This window comes from Nasonia vitripennis, assembly GCF_009193385.2.
Source record: "Nasonia vitripennis strain AsymCx chromosome 1 unlocalized genomic scaffold, Nvit_psr_1.1 chr1_random0005, whole genome shotgun sequence".
NCBI lineage: Eukaryota > Metazoa > Arthropoda > Insecta > Hymenoptera > Pteromalidae > Nasonia > Nasonia vitripennis.
This window is the reverse complement of record NW_022279591.1, coordinates 4,331,750-4,344,268: the sequence shown is the minus strand read 5'-3', so window position 1 is coordinate 4,344,268 and position 12,519 is coordinate 4,331,750.

Here is a 12,519-nt window from a genome sequence, read left to right as displayed (position 1 = left end):
GGACGTCGAGCTGAGATTGAAGGTGCCAAATTAATCTATTTTCACACGCAGTGTCTAACGCGCACCTCCGCGCACGACTTGGCAACACTGCGCTTGCATGCCGAGCTAACATCGCGCGACTAAACGAGCGCACGCAATATCAATTCGTGACCGCTCGTTAAGTATTAAAAAATTCACGAATAAAATACATAATTGCTTATTCAAATTACTATGAGATTCTATATTAATTTTTAATTCTAAAACATTAACATTTTTGACATCAGAGAAAAAAGACGCACTCTACATTTACTTTATGAGAAGCAAAAAAAAGGTTTAATATAATATTTAATATATTTACTGAAAATGTTGAATAAGGTATGACTGATGGGGGGCCGAGGGGGTGGAGGGAGAGAGGGGCAGAGGAGGGCCAATAAGGAGAGGCGAGGGGGGTGAGGGATAGCAAGGGGGGCTTCAAGAGTTATAAATAACGCGTTTTATGAAACGTTTTAACGTTATTTTGAGGAGGGGCTAAGGGGCGGCTGAGGTATTTTGCGCGCTCGCCACGTCGCGCGACCACTCCATGGTTAAGGCTGACGTTGCCAGCTCGGCGGTACTCGAGAGGCGCGCGCGGAATCGGCCCGCGAGATCAGAGAGGCAGACGTGCTAATGCATTTTGGACGTACGAATACGATACCGGTATAACACCGTGAGGATTCACATAGACGAGATGCGAGCGATTACACCATCCAGAGGCCACCTGCTGGAGGAGTCAACCCAGCCAACACCATCTTGATCACCCGGGGTACCTTAGCAACGCCACTGTTTCGACCAGGAGGGACGCCTCTTGGACGACTAGGATCTTCCCCGTCATTCGCAGATGGATACGTGGATACCGAGCAATCGTAAGTGCACAACAACAGCTACTGTGCGAATAATAATCTATCGAATCGGCTGCAGACGCCGAAGCCGAGGCTCGCTGCCACCGAGTCGTCGGCTCGTCTTTAGTGCGAGCCGCGAGTGCGAAACCATCCTCTCGCGCCATGCGTTATATTGTATCAACATCGTCAAAGAATATATTACTTTGCAACAGAACATAAACGCATGCTTCTTTATTTCGTGGTCTTATCGCGTCCTTCCAAAGAACCCGGTAGAGTGAAGCCGGTTACATCGCGGCGTGGCTACAGGGCGCGCGCCTGACCGGACAACTCTACACGCGAAGAAAGCGCGGCAAGCTTTGCACGCCACGCAGTTGTACACTGAAGCAACCTGGCTGCATTGTACGGAGTCGGCATTGCACCAACGGCTAACGTCCGTCGCCGACTCCAGCATCAACGAGGGATAGCCATGCAGAAGATAAAGAGTGAGTAATCCTCCTCGTTGACGCGACAGTATCTTCGCGGCTGTCGCGCTTAAGCCCAGTTGCCCCGTGACAAACTGGCGCCTAAACGTGTAGAGGTCAAAGGGGCGCGAAACACGTAAGCGTACGAGGGAAATTTAGTTTTAAGTGCGGATAAACGGTCAAGCCGAATTCGTCCCGGTGCGTAGTAACAGCGTGCATGGATATAGAGGCTCCCGGTAGGTTGACAACGGCTATCATTCACACGTAATATTTCCTACAGTTTTCTGATATACTTTTCACTCTTCGAGTGATATTCAAAAATCGCACTATTTCACGCGTTTTATGAGCCTAGAGGGGCCTCTCCGCAGACTGGAAGAATTCCTAACCTCAAAAGAAGACAGTGCTGAGGAACCGTCACTAATCTCAGTATTTTCGCTGTGAATTTATCATCAGTACCAAAAGACATCGTCAACAAAGAGGCAGGGCCGTTGTCAGCTTCATCGCAGTCTGCAGACGTTCGGCATTCGACTTCCAGTTGTCGATTAATACCCGAAACTTTGACTTTGAGGTTAGATTTGTGTATATATCTATATCGCTCAGTAAGCGCACGGAATCATCGCGCCACTGCGCTCGAGTTTCAACTTTCTGTCGCAAGAGTGCAGTATCATCGAGGCTCAAAATCTTTGAGCATCAGTTGGCTACACTGTTTGGATTATGCGCAGGCGAAATCTAATCTTCAGCGCGCGAATTTGGAATTTTTTCGCAGGGCGCGAAGTTTGAAATCTTAATTCGAAATTTGAATTTCTACCTTGGCTATTAAGACGAGAATTCTCTGACAAACAGTATTACTATTGCAATTATCTTTCTAGTCCTAGCTGTCCTAATTTTTATTTTATTTATTCTATTTATTTATATAATCTAGGTTTACTATTAATTGTTAAAAATGACACGAGATTCATGCAAAATATGCAAGAAAATAACTTGCACATGCGGTATAATTTTTAAAAATTGTTCTGCAACATATCACAATGTTTGCATGGCCTGGCACAAGATTATTTCGAGGGTGGACAAGGACAAAAACAAAAATAAAGATAAAGATACCAAAGATAACAAGGATAATAAAGATATAGATGATAATAAAAATTTAAATAATGAAAAAAACGATCGAAACTATACTATTAACAATACTGTTAATAATATTGTGAACGGCACCGAAAGATGCAATGCTAGCGATAACAGTACCGATAATACTGATAATGTCAGCACTGATGATAATAGTACTGATTTAGCTCTTTTAGCTTCGACCGTCCCTGCTAGCAAAATTGCTAATGGAAGAGCGCCCAAGCAAAATCATCGGCGGATATAAGTGCACTTCATTACTGTTCACTGCCATCATCAATGCTTGACCATTTTAGCAACCAGTTTGATCTCCTTGAGAGAACAGAAAGTGATTTAAGGACTCTTTTTGTGGGGAAACTGGATGCCATTAGTCAAAGATCAGACCCTGGCCCAGCGGCATCAGAGATAATCGATAGACTGGTGGATAGGGTCTCGTCACTTGAGGAGAAAATTGTAATGCAAAACTCTAAGCTAGAAAAGTTGCATGATGATCGCTTTCTGCTCTCGTAAGGGAATAAGATACTTTAAGAAAAATTAGAGGAGCTTACACGAGTATTGCTGAAAGTAGAAAATTTTGATGATGGTACTCGGTCTAGCTATGATGATGGTAGTTCTAGTTCTAGTCTTAGTAATAGTACCGGTGGTGATGCGAATAATAATAACAACATACGTAACAACAACGATTGTGATGTTGATGCATCACGAGTTTTCGTCTCGCTTAGGGATATTGAGTCAGCTAATGTGAATGGGGGCGCGGGCGCTTCCACGTTGACTGATACAGACGATTTGGAGGTCTGTAAAAGTCGACGCCGCATTCGGGGTCGCAAGTATAGGGGAAGGGTTTGCGATCTCTCTGCTGGCGGGCGATCCTCTTCAACGGACCAGCTGAGCAGTGTTGAGTCTACTACAGAGATAATTGTCTCCAACATTTTTTATGGGTCCGAGCAAGAGCGTGGAGACGTGGCCCACGCAATTCTCAGCACTGTTCTGCCATCCGTTGCAAGAGATAATATAGTATCCACGCGGTTGTTGCGTGCAAATGCAAATGCAAATGTCAACTGCAAGCGCCTATCACCGCGGGTTGTTCGTCTTCCGAGCGGCGCCGTTGTGATGGAGATAATGCGAGCGAAACACAGGATCACTGGCCTCAATACGCGGCATATCAGCGTCTCGCATGTGACTTCGGAAACAAGTAATAGCCTGGTACAGAGTAAAATTTTTATAAATGAAATGTTAAGTAAAGAATTATTTTTGCAATTTAATAGTCTGAAAAGTTTAGCTCGCAGTCTTGGTTTTAAATACATTTAGCCTAGAGGCGGTCGTTTCCTAGTAAAAATGCGAGATGGAGAATTGTCGCATTCGATTAAAACCACAGCTAACCTGCACGCAATTGCTGCATCGTATGACTGTGCGATAAGGACTAAAAATTGTGTAAATAGTGGTTATGTGCGAGATGTAGACGCGGTGAGCCTAGACTCGCAGACGGTGACTAGTGCGAAGACTAGTAATAATTGACTAGATCATAGAGGGGTGACAGGAGCAGAGTGTAACGGGTTTAGGAAGGGTTTAGGACGAGTTTTCTTAACGCGACCTCTCTTTATGCGCACATGAGGATGTTCCGACAATTCTTGGACACTGCTTGGCCCTCGTATCACATTTTCGGCGTGGCAGAGACGCGATTCGGGCATGAGGTCGATGACGTATTCGTCCGGATTGATGGGTTTTCGATCATGAGGCAGGATAGGAATAAGCGCGGCGGAGGAGTAGCTCTGTATATCCGGAATGACTACAAAGCTACACTACGTGACGGGTGATGACGGGGTCCTGCCCCAAAGACAACGACTGACCTTGCTCTAGTAAACTTTATTGCAGGTTGTGAGCTCCGCTCGCGAGCTCTGCCGCCGATCAACTGCCCGCTTTTCCATCGACGCGGCTCGTCGACGGTTAGCGGTCGCACGCGCGAAGGTGCAACCCGATGCACCTTTGCCCGTGCGAACTCTCCGAGTCCGCCGTTCTATGCTGACGGAGCATTGCATGCGCCGTCGGCAGCGGCGACCCGAGCCGTCACCGGAGAGCCTGGGGCTCGTCCGTGACACGCCCGGACCACGCTGGCCGACGCCCTCGTCGCCCGAAAAAAAAAACAGGCTATCCAGGAACGACGCACGGAGGTCGCGTGTACGCTCGAGTGTGTATCTGTTCTAAGTGTTAAAAAAAAATTTCTATTTTATGTGTGTCGTGGGATGCCAGAGGCTTGAGCCTCGCGAGGTGCTGATTGGGGTTCTAATCCAAAGGTGTGTGTAGTATCTGAATGTATGTCTGTGTTGTGAGCCCGGGTGTTTTTCTACCCTGGCAGCCGCTGCTGTCTTACATTTCTTTCGAGCGGAGCTCTTACAAAAGATTATAAAATGTTTGTTATGAATATTTGGTTGTTATCGATAGGCTTACATGGTTATTAGAATGTCTTTATAACGCACAAAAATTATTTGACATATTCTGGTGCATATATGTGAAAATTAACCTAGATACAGTATTTATTTTTAGCTTGCTCATCGCTGAGCAGTCTGTTTTAATAAGCGCTTCAATTTTCTTATATACTATCAATCTAACTGTAAATGGTTATGTATTATACAAGTTATATTGTCAAAAGTATAAAATTGAAACGGACTTAATTGTATTTGATTATGTATTAGGGCGTTGTCCATGATGGTACGCAGCTTGGCTTATTCCTAATTGATAATCATAGTTATAGTTAAAATATAGAGCGGATAAGAATTTTTTTTTTTTTTTTTTTTTTTTTTTTTTATTCTTGATTCCGCTCGGCGCGTTTTCTCTCTCGTGAATACCTGCTCATCTGCTCTAGCATAAGGAGAGACTCTTGCTGTTTGGCAAAGCGATTTATTGCTCCGTTCGAACGCCGCCGATAGATTATACAGCCGATTGTGATTATGATAGCTATAGATATTACGGCTGAAGTTAAGGACCACCCGAAGATTGCAGTTGTGCTGCCCAAATTTTCGAGCTCGAGGGCGGTCGCCTTCCTGTGCGCGATTTCACGTGCTTTACTTGCGATCTCGTGTAATCTCGCCCCTGCTTTTAGGTTTTCTAACTTGACCCCGTGCAAACTTTTTACCCGATTCGCTGCTTCGGATGCGATTGCGTTTCTGAATTCCGCTTCGGCAATTTCTGATTCGTTTAGAAGCTTAATTACTTCGGATACGTTAAACTCTATAGTTTCGAATTTTGATTGATTTGAGTTAGTCGAGAAAGCGCGGGACGCGGTTAGGCGAGCGTTTGCTGTATGCGCTGCGCATCCGGGTTGCAGTTCGAGTATGCCTGCACCACTTATTTTCGCTGCTACGTGCTCGGATCGCAGGCATTGGATAAATATATCTTCCGGTGATTTGGCGGAAAATATCCACGAGTTCGCTTTATGCAGTCTCAACCAGAAGGTATCTCTCAACTGCCTGAATCTGATGTCGCACACTTCGGGATTGGAGACTTGTCGACCCGACGCGATCTTTACCTCGCAGGCGGCATTGCTTCTTATTTCCCGCACTGGCTCTGGGTTTACCGCGATCATTAGCTTGTCGAGCCTTCGAAGGCTTGTTACCTCTTCCGGTAATAAGGGCATGTAAGTGCGATTTGACTCACTAACCACGAAGTAGTTGTACTCTGGCCAGGTGTAGGCTGCCAGATAAGGAATATTAAAAACTTTTTGGATTGCCGGTAGCGGTGACGCTTTGAACAAATTGTATCTCTGAATGTCGAGTGACGGTATTGCTATCTGATAGATTAAACATCCGTCTGATAACAACACCGTTAATTTGGAAATCTTCATAATAGGAATGATTGCAAACCCTTCCTCCGGCATCGGAAATCTGGCATTGGTTACGGAGTTTGCGACGGTTCTAGCTGCGTCTCGAATTGTATCTGGGGGTACAATGCGCGGATGCACCATTCCTTTCGCTGCGAATAAGATTGCATCCGTTAGGACTTCCGAGTCTAGGCTAACTGTCTGAGTGCATCCCTCATTTCTGCTATTGCGTTTAGAGCCCCCAATTCTCTGAAAATAGAAGCGGTCTTGTCTTCTAAAACTTCTACGATAGCCTCTAGTTTGCCTACTCTATCGCCTAGGTCAGATAGCTCGCGTTCGACGACCTCCGTCTGCTCAGCTAATAGCGCCGCTGTTTGGCGCGTATCGTCGGCTATGAGTTTAATTGATGCCTGAATTTCTCTCTTGTCGTCCTCATCTAGGGTCCCGTATAAAAATTTATGGATGGAACCGACGAAGGGGAGTAGAGATCGGCGAGCGCGATGCTGCTCTCCGTTTGCCGCGTTGACGAGCATCAGATCCAGGACACGTTCAGCTTGACGCGTGACTGATGTCGCTTCCTCGATTAGACTTGAATTTTGGCACCTAGGACCGCATGCTTGTACGACGTTCGAAGCTGCATTCACCAAGACTGCGCTTGCTTGGAAGTATGGACGCAAATCCATCTTGTGAATGATTTTCCAGTCTGTGCTGGATGTCGCTAGCGGCGCGATCTTTTCTGTGATCAAGCCCAAGTTTTCTTTCAATAAATAGATTGGCTGGTTGCGGTTCCTTTCGGCGCTGTCGTTTTCCGAGTGGGCGCGGGTACTGATCGCTCTGAAAAACGAACGATGTTTTTGACCGATTTTAGTTGGAAAAATAAATGTACCGCTTGGCTCACCGGGCCGTTTTGATGGCTTCACCGTTTTTTTTTTTTGTTTAGGTGTTTAAATAATTTTTGCGTAGTACCGCGCACGCCCGGTGCCGCGCAAAAAAAACGGTAAAAAAAACGACTATTCCTCGGGCTGTTCGTCGAAGCTTTCCGACCTAGTTGCAAGTTCACTCGGCCGGTGAATTTTATTAATGTGTACGGTTTTTACTATTTCACCGTTTTGGATTTTTACGTTGTTCGTTGCTCGGTTGATTTTGATTACCTCGAAGGGGCCTTGGTATTCGGTGGCAAATTTACCCTTTCTGGGTTCTTTTAACAAGAATACCAACTCACCCTCCCGGAAATGTTTCATGTTTAGCTTTCTGTCGTAATAATGTTTTGACCTGTACTTTGACTGAACGAGGTTCATCGCCGCCGTTGTTTGGAGTAAGGTCAAATTCGACGTCATATTATCTATATATTCGTTGTAGGACAATACGTTTGCAGCACGAGGAAAGCTCGATGGAGTACGCGGCTTAAATCCAAACAGCAACTCGTGCGGTGAGTAGCGAGTACTTTCATGCTCGGTTGAGTTGTATGCGTGCTGGCACAATGCAGTCCATTCATCCCACTTGTTGATTTTCTTTACGTATTTGCGCAAGTATTCGGTTAGAGTGTGGTGCATCCGCTCTATGGACCCATTTGACTGCGGATGGGATGCCGTCGTGCTGAATTTCTCTATACCGAAAATTGCAGCAAGTTTTTCCAATACTTTATTTTGAAAATGGGTTCCCTGATCAGTTACGATGGCGGCTGGCGGCCCAAACACGCATATTACCTTTTCAGTCAATACTCGCGCTACTTCTTTCGCGTTGGCGTGCCGAGTTGGAGTAAGGACTATGTATTTAGTGAGCATATCCTGAATTGATAAAATATATTTATTTCCCTTGTCCGACGCCTCCAGGGGCCCGTAAAAGTCCATGGCAATCTGATCGAAAGGCATGGCCGGAGTATTGCTAATTAGCATTGGCAATCTGGTTTTTAATCGCACTAACTTGTTAGTCATGCAAGTCGGACAGCGGGCGACAAATTTCTTTATGTCTTGCCGCATGTTTTTCCAATAGAAGTCGTTGGCGATCTTCCCGTACGTCTTGCTCACGCCGTGATGGCCGCCCATAGCTGCCTCGTGGTATTGCTTGATTACTTTATAGCGCAAATTCACCTGTGGTACTGGCAGGTTATCTTTATACAGTACGGCAACTATTTTCTCGTTTGCGAATAAGTTATCGAATAACTCGATGCATTTGTCCCATTCGGCTTGAGTTAGTATTTCGAGATCGCGGATTATGGCGAAGCTGTTAATGTTTTTTGACCTCAGCACGTTTTTGAGCGTACGTAAGCATTTACGGATTTCCGCTTTTAACGGTCGGATGTCTATGTGCGCTTTGATGTATACGCCTGCCAGAGCCAACCCTTGACACGATGTTACGTTTATTTCTCCGACTTTAAATCCTTTATTTTGCAATTCATCGCTCTTTAGGTAACCCCTTTCGATGAGGGATCTCTAGACTTCAGTTCCTAAATAATCGTCCGCCGAGACCAAATACACCATATTCTCTCTATACCGATATGGGTGTACGTTGTAGGATTTCAAGTGTACAAACGGCGATATCACTTGCCCGTTAGCTATCGCCCATGGTGGTTTCTCGCGTGGCGGTCTCGCTTTTGCGACGACGCACTGCTTAAGTTTGTTGCTACTGTCGAGTGCGTCTTTGATCACAGCAGCCGCGATCGCGACGGTACGCCCATCGCCCCTGTTACTAGCGCCGATGTCGCATGCCGAGACAGCTGCTGCGTTTGTCTGCAGCGGACCGTGTGGGCTTTGCTCGTTCGGCAACTCATTGGGCTCTTGTGCAGGATACACCTCGTCCTCGGTTGGGCTTCGCTGAGGATTGTCAGCGGGAGGTTGACACGCGCTACTTCGTTGATCGCCGTGATTGTTCGGACTTGCTCCTGGTGATGATTCGACAGGCGATTGATTAGCGATCGATTCTTGATTGCTTCCGCAGCGTTCGCCCTTTTCGTTATCTTCGGGCTCGCGAGTTTTACTTTGATTGTCTATCACCCATCCTTTAGGTTTTCTATTTCGCTTTCTTCCGAGCACTAGGGAGCGTGGCATCTCCTCATCGCTGTCGCCCGAGGGCGAAGGCGCGCGTCGTATCTCGGGTAGTTTGGCGGTGCGTTGTCGAGCCTTCACGCGATCGTATGGCGTAAAGTGTAGTCCCGATAGATTTAAATGTGCCACGTCGGTAGCGCCGTCCACTACGATATGACAGAAAATGCGTTTGCTCTGTGTTACGTCGTAATGTATGCACACGTTCATTTTAAAGGCATGCGCGAAGAGGAACGCGCAGTCGATGTTTCCGTATTCGGACTCAGAGCGCAAAATCCTTTCAGTTTCGGCCGGTTCTCCACAAGCGTGAAGCATTGGCGACTCGAGGAGGAGCTCTCTTAACTCGGTCTCTGATAGATGCAATTTTGCTAATTTTATTAAGGAGAAGAACAGGCAATTACCGGCGGGAGAGTTTGGAATGTCGTCCGAGCGCACCAACTCGACCAGTGGTTCTGCACAACGGTTTTTACGTATATATGTTTGTATTAAAACGTTCCCCGAGCTGGTGGAGGAGTTCTCGTCTGATGGTTCCGGCTTCCTTTCATAATTCCTAGATATCCCTTCGAAGCTTTCAGCTGGGCCGACACCCTCGTAATCTGAGAGTGTGCTGGAATTCGCGGTACCGATGGCTTGGTATTCGAGCTGCTTTGTAGGGATCAGATTCTTCTCTTTTCTGGGGCCGAGTTTGTTTTTGTCGATAACTGCTGGACCAGCATTCAGCTTATCTTTAGCATTATTAAGATTTTCAGAGCACCCCCCGGTTCTTGGTATACTGCAACTCGGAGCGACGGTTGATTGCCGCTCGTGCACCAAAATCTGTACACCGTTTTTTCCATTAACCACCTGTCCTTCTACAGTGATCGCCAGTTTTCTCTTGGTACCGTCGCTTCCCCATGGCCAGCTTGCCGGCATATTAGATACCTTCTTAGTGCCTAACAGCGGTTCTAGACGGGGCGACCCGATCGACATGCTCTTTCTTGCGGATTCGTCCGACGAAATATGCCGGTCCGTGCTTACGTTCGATGAAGCTTTGTTTACCGGGGATCTAGCTTGACTCGAATTGCTTGCCGAGAATTTAAAGCTCTGCAGAGATTCTAAGTCTGCATGCGTTTTTCCTGAGGGCGGTGCTGCTCTCTCGGTATCGCTGCTACTAGATGCACTAGGTTCGTATAGCTCTGTTGCTTTTGCGCTTTGTTTCGCACTGCGAGTTACGGGGCCTGCTGGCTCGACGTAGCTTAAATATTTTTGAAGGTCGGGAGGCAACTTTACGCCACCCCTGCTGCTTGCAGCGACAGAGGTGCATATCGATTGCATCGATATGTCTGAGTCAGATGTTTCGTCAATTAAGCTTTCGTTGACTTCACGCCGGCCAATTTTCGCTGCCTCGCAGAATTCGATCGACTCTCTTAGAATACTTTCGATGCGCTTGCTCTCGTTTGGTCCTAAGCGATACATGTTTTTTTCCACCTGCTTGATGACCACGCACGCCAAAATGCATTCTACGTTTATTTTTCCGCAATAATCGCGTCTGTACGTACCTTTACAGTCATCGATCTCAGTTAACCAGCGCAGATTCACAACCTCGTCGCCGTCGAGGACGTCTAAGAGTATGCGGCCAATATAAAAGCTATTTTCGACGTTTCTTATCGCTAAGTATTCGCCCGCCTTGTAGATCACGCGCTTCGGCTTGCGCTTCGCTCTTATACGCGTGCTTTTGTTTGAGCTTGCTGAACTGGTTGTCGACAATTTTATTTTACGATCTTTATCGATACCTTGCCTTTTTATGGCGCGAGTCCGAAATATTCTTCCCGGAGGGGCACCTGCTTCTTCATCGGGGCTTTCTAAGATTTGCTTATTGGCCAGCTTGTATAACTCCGCTCGAGGAAGGTCCGGATTAATTTGCCCCTCCGTGATCACCGGATTTCGCGAAAGAGCATCTGCGTTGGCATTCTTTTCGCCGGGGCGATACACTATGTCAAAATCATAACCGACCAAGGCGGCTTTGAGGCGATTAAACCTCAAGTCCGGCTACACTATTGCCTACAGCTCCTTGTCGTATATGGGATATTTTAGTTCGCTGCCTTTCAAGCAGCGTGAAGCGTAGGCACACGGTTGGTTTGCGCCAAGTTTTCCCTGGCTCAGAATTGCGCCGAGGGCCCAATCACTGCTGTCTGTCGTGACAATGAAAGGCTGCGACATATCGGGAGCTTTAAGCACTGGTTCTTTCGACATGAGTTCTCGCAATATGTTGAACGCGGTCTCTTGTTCCTCGCCCCAGACAAATTCTGCGTCTTTTTGTAGGAGCAAGAACAGTGGCCTAGCGATTTTGGCGAAGTCCTTGATGAATCGCCGATAATAACTGAACAGGCCAACCGCCTGTTTCAGTTTCTTCGCGTCAGTTGGCACTGGATATTTAGCCATCGCCCGTGTTTTCTCGGGATCGGTGCGAATGCGACCTCCGCCCACTATATGCCCGAGTACATGAGCCTCTTTTTTTAAAAATTGGCATTTTTTGGGCTCGACTGTCATATTAGCCTCGAGCAATCGCCCTAGTACTCGACGCAGCCTCTCTTTGTGTTCATCCAGTGTCTCGCTAAAGACCATGAGGTCGTCGAGATATATCTCGACTTCTTCGCCTTGCAAGCCCTTCATGGCCAATGACATTGCTTTCGTAAATGTTATAGTCGCCTGCTTCAGGCCCATAGCCATTCTGCTAAACTGTAACAGCTGATTGCCATGTCTCCCGTCAGGAGCGTAGAAAGCGGTCAAATGGGCCGATTCTGGGTCCATTTCTATCTGATGGTACCCTTGCTTTAGGTCCATCACGGTAATGTAGTTAGCTGCGGCCAAATGTTCTAAAATGTCGCTCGTGAAAGGTAGAGGGTGACAACTGCCTTCTGTTTCTTCATTGAGCGCTCTAAAATCAGTCACTAGGCGGAACCGCTTGTTTCCCTGCGCGTCGGGCTTTTTTGGCACGATTTGGCATTATTGCTTGGTTTAACGTTTTTGGCTGCTTAAGCTGTACCAGGAAATTGAGCAGAGACTTTAGGCCGAGTAAAAATTGCTCGAGGGCTTCGATGTCTGCTTGCTGTAATTTAGACGCCCTATCGGATTCGGATATGTCCGGGGCACATCCTATAATTGTTCTCAATCTATTATATAATTTTTCGGCACGCATGCCGTAATCGTTTGCCGATTCTAATACGCCCTGTTGAAGCGTGCGAATT